Source organism: Notothenia rossii (assembly GCF_949606895.1).
Source record: "Notothenia rossii genome assembly, chromosome: 3".
NCBI lineage: Eukaryota > Metazoa > Chordata > Actinopteri > Perciformes > Nototheniidae > Notothenia > Notothenia rossii.
In genome coordinates, this window is record NC_136901.1 from 21786043 (window position 1) to 21792429 (window position 6387).

Sequence of the window (6387 nt, forward strand, 5' to 3'; positions counted from 1 at the left end):
TTCCTCACCAAATCAGCATTCACAATTGTTACCACAACGTGCCAGCCCCGACCTAAAAGATACATTAAAACTGCGGTCACAGAAGTGCGTGCAGTGATGAGCGGGCCCTCGCGTCCGTGCGCCTGTCGGGGAGGGCAGCCGGTCGTCCCGGCGTCAAGCGAGTCCTCCGAAATGAGCCGTTTTTCATTTCTATAATTTTCGCGTCCCAGACTTCCAGGTCCTCCGGCAGCGACCCGGAAACGGATGTCGGCGCGCCTTCTGAAGGAAAACAAATGTCTCTAAAGGCTCGTCGAGGATTCATTATCGAGGAGGCTGTCTGGAGGAGCCGTAACCGAGGACACACTGATTTAGAGGAGAGAGGAGAGAGGAGAGAGGAGAGAGGAGAGAGGAGTCTCTCTGGAGGAGCTATAACCGAAGGTACACTGATGTATTCTCCGGAATTGATTTCAGCCAACAGTGATGTTTAAAAGAGGCATGACGCATTGCTGGACTTATGTCAACGAAGCACAGCTCTGCAGACTGTTTGTGTTTGTTGTACAATGTGTAGGTGTGTTTTGTAGAGTGTGTGTGTTGTACATTGTGTAGGTGTGGGTGTGTGTGTGTGTGTGTGGGAGAGTTGATGTGCCGGGCAGACAGGCAGGTCTCAGTAGCTTAAGGTAGTATCTGACATATAAATGGTCAAAAATTGTACATTTTCCGTTAGCCTACAAGCTCCACGTTCAAGCGATCAACTATTCCTTCGCAAAGTAGCATCACTTTGGATATGCGCTTACATTTTCCTGGATTTGAATTTTTCAGATTATTTCCCTAAAGAGGAATTTGCAAAAATGTGCTTAAAATGCTTGAAAAACGCACATTTAAAAAAATGGCCAGCTTGCTGGGGGGCGGGGCTAATGGAAGGCTTTTTGAAATATATGTGCAATCATAATAGCAATGTGTATACAGCGTTTCGTGAATATCGGAAAAACTATATGCGAGTAGTTTGGAGTATTTTGCAACATGTAAATTGTCAAAAATGGTGTATTGGCTTAGTTTACGACCTCCCTGATTGAGCTATCAACAATTTGCTTCACAATTTAGTATCATATTGGATAGGGGCTGAACTTCTCCTGGATTGGAATTTTTCCGATCATTCCCCTAGGACAGGAGTGGCCAACCAGTCAGAGGTTAAGAGCCACATTTTTTCTATGTTACTGCAAAGAGCCACATCAAACACACAGTCACTGATACCGCTTGTTTCAGTTTTTTGTTTTCTGGAGACAAGATTTCAACCACGTCACTGATGTATTTTTGTGGCTTTGGGATATATATTTTTTAAATCCTCTCGAGCAGAGAGAGGAGCTGTGGATTATTGTTATTGATTAATGCATCAGTGTTTGGTCAAAAACACTAAACTCACAACTTAAAAGGAAAGTGTTTAGTTTATTTAATAAAAGAGCACATGTTCAATATGAAAAGTGACAGTAGTTATAGATTATTTGCAATTTGGTGCTATATATATTTAAAAAAAATATTTATATATATTTTTTAAACACCTTGAATTTCAGGGGGGCGCGGGGCTCCGTTGGCTGAGCGCAGCGCCCCTCCAAGACAATGGTCGGGGAAACTTTGGATAGTGTTTAATCAACGATAGGTTTTCCTCCCCTCAAAGGTGATTGGTTCACTGCATCGCAGGTATTATTGTGATTGGCTCTTGGGCCACATCAAAATTAGACGCGCTGTCATCCTCTCATACTGACACCACACATACACACGTAGAGCCGGGACGAAAGTAACACGGGACGAAAGTAACGGATTGATTTTATCCGAGCCCAAACAACTTTGACCGGCCAAATTACGTCAGAATTATCAGCATTCAATACTTAACAGACCTACTAAATATCAGGTTTAACTGTCAGGAGTAGTGTTGTCACGATACCAACATTTTGGTGTCGATACCGATACCAATTCCGATTATTTTTCGATACTTTTCTTAAAAAAAGGGAAACAGTCTTAAATGTAATTATTCTGCTTTATTTCACACTAGAACCATAACTACAACACAAACTTTTAAACAATGAGAACAATAAATAAAATAAATTACAAGAATTCGTATTAAATCAAATTAATACATTTCTTACAGACAGGCCTTGTGGTGTCCGTAGGCTTGCCCTCACTGTCAGAGATATAGCTAAAATACATCAAAATTTCGCTTCTGGCGTCTTTTTTGTCAACAAGCCGAGCAGTGGCGTCAATTCAGCCAAAGCTAAGGTATGGCAAGGTTACTAGTCACATGACTTAACTACAGTATCAATCAATATACATGCCCAGCAAATAATCATAACAAAAGTGACAAGTCTGCTATGTAGCTTTTCTGTGTGGTTAGGAAAATTTGAACTTTTTCAAATGCAGCCTCACTCACATCCCGCTAGCGCAAGTAACTATGGACACAAACACTTAACTACGCACGTCAATCAATCAATTCAGTCAAATGCGCCGTTACGCATCCGTTTTCAGCACCATGGATAGCAAGCGGCAGGGTTAGACAGCAGTAATAGCCTTTCTGACACAATTTCACTCTTTCTGTTCACTTCATTCACTATGTAATTGCAACAATATCACGTGAACATACCAGGTAAACTGCTGTAAACTGTTAAAGTCCAAATATAAAGAGGAGAGGGAGGGAGGGAGGGAGGGAGAGAGGAGAGGGAGGGAGGGAGAAGAAAAGAGAAAGAGAAATCATATTAATAAGATGTTTGGGTATCTTACTTTGAGATGAACTTTATTAATTATTCCACAAGTGGATAACGGCGGGTCCTCAAAGCAGCAAAGTTATTGACGAGTTCATCTGCGTCCAGGGATTTTACGACAGCAGGCTCAACAGCCATCAACATGAGGTTTGTGAGCCTGTCATCGCTCATGGTGGTCCGCAGGTAAGTCTTGACTCTTTTTAAAACGGAAAAGAATCTTTCGTTGGATGCAGTGGAGACAGGAATTGTTGCTGCGATCTTGAATAGCTTGATGACCTCTGAAAAAGCGACAGACATGGTCTTCAGTCGTGTCAAAGCCAGCATTATGTTTTTCTCCTCCTCCACGTCCTCCTTCATCTCAAGTTCAAGGAAAGCTTTTGCTGTGTGACACTGGGAACTGAGAAGGGTGGTGTCGATCAGTTCATCATAGAGTTGTGCAAACTGTTCCATTTTAACTACATCCATGAAATGGGGAGATGAACAATCAAATGCCTGGATAGCATTAAGTAGCTCATCATTATCTGTAAATCGGCGATCTAACTCAGAGATGAAGCGGTCCAGTGTTTCAAAGTATAGTCTTTTTTCTTGGTCATCTCCTGTTTGTCTCTGGCCACTGGATGATCCGACAATAAACCCTGCCAAGGCTTTGGACACACTCCGTGCTCTTGCTGGTCGCAGAGGGGCAGTGTCGCTGCTTGGGAGGCCGAGCTCTGTGGAAAATGCCTTGGCTCTGCTCAGTGTGTCCTGGTACTCTTTATCTGACCTCATCTTTTCCAGCTGGGCCTTAGTACTCCGTATGAGGTTGGAAGCCATCGTGATTGCAATGTCTTTTGTCTGAAGCTGTTCAGACAGTCCATAAGTGAGATTTAAGATTTTTTCTAGGACATGAAGACGCACAACAAAAGTGACTGTCAGCATATTTGTCCGAAGTCCAGCAGCTTCAGTTGAACCCTCTGCATGAGCGTCAATAGTGGCATCTAACACAGCTAGTATAGCCTCGTAGCGCAGTTTTATCTTCTGTAGAGCCCTATACCAATACAGCCACCGAGTGGGACAGGTGCGCTCCAAGTGCAGTATTTTGTTGTGTCCCAACTTCTTTTGAGCCTCAATGAAAAGCATGTGTCTGGTATTGCTATTTGCAATACAAGTATATAGTGTTTGAACAACACCAAAAAACTCTGCCATCTCTGGTATTTCAGTTATCGAGCTCACAAGCACAAGATTTAGTCTATGTGCATGACAGTATATATACGCTGCATGCGGCACTTTTTCACGTATTAAAGCCTGCACTCCACGCACATTACCCCGCATAACACTTGCACCATCGTAGCATTGTGCAACACACAGCTGAATATCTAAACTCGATAATTCCTTTATTATTTTCTGGGCCAGGGATTCAGCTGTCAGGTCCTTCATGTGATAGGTTCCAATGGCTCTTTCCTTTATAATCCCGTCATGTACATAACGGATCAAAATGGCCAGCTGCTCCTTCTTAGACAGGTCTTTCGTTTCATCCACTAACACTGAAAAGTACCGTGCTTCTCCTACTTCATTTATGATTATACTTCTGATATTTTCCCCAATAACTCTCACCATATCATTCTGGGCTTCTGGGGAAGAATAGTGCGCATACCTGCGTTCCTGTTTGCTTTTCACGTTCCTGTCATCTGTTGCAATAACGTCCAAAAGTTCAAGGAAATTTCCTTTATTTTCATCCTCATCTCTCTCGTTGTGGCCATGGAGAGGGAGGGCCTGTCTTCCCAGAAATGACGTGATTTTGAACAAGGATTTGATGTGAGCCCGGTTCTCCTGCACCTCATCTGTCCTGTTTGCGTCAATCCGACTTGCGATGGATTCCTTATGTCCGCTGATCACAGCCTTAAAGTTAGACCACGCTAATGCAGCACAATTGTGTCTACTGCTCCCTTGATGATCCCGGAGATTTTTTTTCATGTTCTTCCAACATGTGTATCCAGTGTCTATGAACACACGCAGTCCATGCCTGTCACCTGTTAAAGTTGAGGCTCCTCCAAAATGACGGCATGCAAAGCAATAAACTGCATCTTCTTGCGCAGAATATTCAACCCAGTCATATTCCTGATACACACTGACATTAAAGCGTCTTCCATTTCTAGTTGGGAAGTGGGTCAAACGAGGACGCCTGAGTCCGTCTGTTTTACATCCACTAATATCCTTCTTCTCTGCTCCAGTTGACCCAGAGGCTGCTACTGCTGCTGCACCCGGGCCTTGACCTTCCTTATCGCTGTCCACGTCTGATCCAGCTCTTTCAATCTGAGAAATTGGTGGGGACTCAGACTCGGATTCAATTCGAGAAGTCGGTGTGGACGAGTTCTCAGCCTCCATGCATGTAGTCTCCGTCTCCCTGTTAGCATCTGCATCCCCGGCGCAGGTGCTGGAGTGGCTAACAGCCTCGTTAACAGCTTGAATCCCACCTTCACTACCTGGTCCTTCTCCCTCTGCTGCTGGGGCAACATTGGAGCCATCACCTTCACCTGCCTTTTTTTTGATAAAAAAAGATTCTAAAGTTCTTTGCTTTCTTTTCATTTTAGTTAATTAGCTTAGCCGAAAAATTAAAAAAAACGCGATAACATGACCCGCTCTGACCTCCGGCGGCTTCTCGTCAGGAGATACCACATTTCAAGATAGGGAGGGGGGATACGTTACGATAAGTATTGGGAAAGATAATATCTAGACTAGAGAAATCGATTGTGTTGTTCTGATTTTCATTTGTATTTAATTTATATGTATTAAATAATAGAATAATCAATACAAATTGACACAGAGTAATTCCATAAATTTATTTTTTTAAAACGAACATTTACATTTTCCCCTGGAGCCAAGGTGTGGCAGCTGCCATACCTTGCCATACCCAATTGACGCCTCTGAAGCCGAGGCGCAGCGGCAGTTGCACTCCCACTTGCAGGCTTGTCGTTTTCTCACATGCTCTGGCAACTAGCGCGTGCACGAGAGAGGGGAGGGACTGCAGGCACGGCTGCACTGCAGGGATTGGAAGCAGAGCGCTGAACACACACGGCTCTTATTAAAACGGCGCTTTCTCACCGGAGTACTGTCCCCCGTCATTCTTAAAGTACCGATACTAATGAAACGGAGGAATAGTAACGTTTTTAACGGCAGGGTATCGCGGTATACCTTTCAAGTATTGGTACGCCGTGCAACACTAGTCAGGAGTCAGTGTCTCTCCCCCAAACTCACACATATAAAATTCGATATGAACTGAAGAGCCGCATGAAACTAGGCAAAGAACTGCATGCGGCTCGAGAGCCGCGGGTTGGCCGCCCCTGCCCTAGGAGGAGTTCGCAAAAATGTCCTTAAAATGCTTGAAAAACGCACATTTCTCAAAATGGGCAACTTTCTGGGGGGAAGGGCAATTTTAAATATGTGTGCAATCATAATAGCAATGTGTATACAGCATTTCTTGCATATCGGTAAAACTGTATGCGAGTAGTTTGGATTAATTTGTGACATGTAACTCGTCAAAAACGGTGTATTCGCTGTTAGCTTATGACCTGCACGATTGAGCTATAAAAAATTGGCTTCCCAAGTTAGCCTCATATTGGATAGGGGCTGAACTTGTCCTAGATTGGAATTTTTCCGATCATTCCCCTGGGAGGAGTTC

At 43.7% G+C, this 6387-nt stretch overlaps 1 long non-coding RNA gene across 1 annotated transcript in view; it reads left to right on the forward strand.

Annotated features, from left to right (window-relative positions):
- LOC307032701 overlaps positions 1–6387 on the forward strand; it is a 33349-nt gene continuing 26962 nt past the window's right edge. The window contains exon 1 of the long non-coding RNA XR_013806362.1: positions 1–417. This is a non-coding gene — a long non-coding RNA (uncharacterized lncRNA). The remainder of the gene's footprint in view (positions 418–6387) is intronic.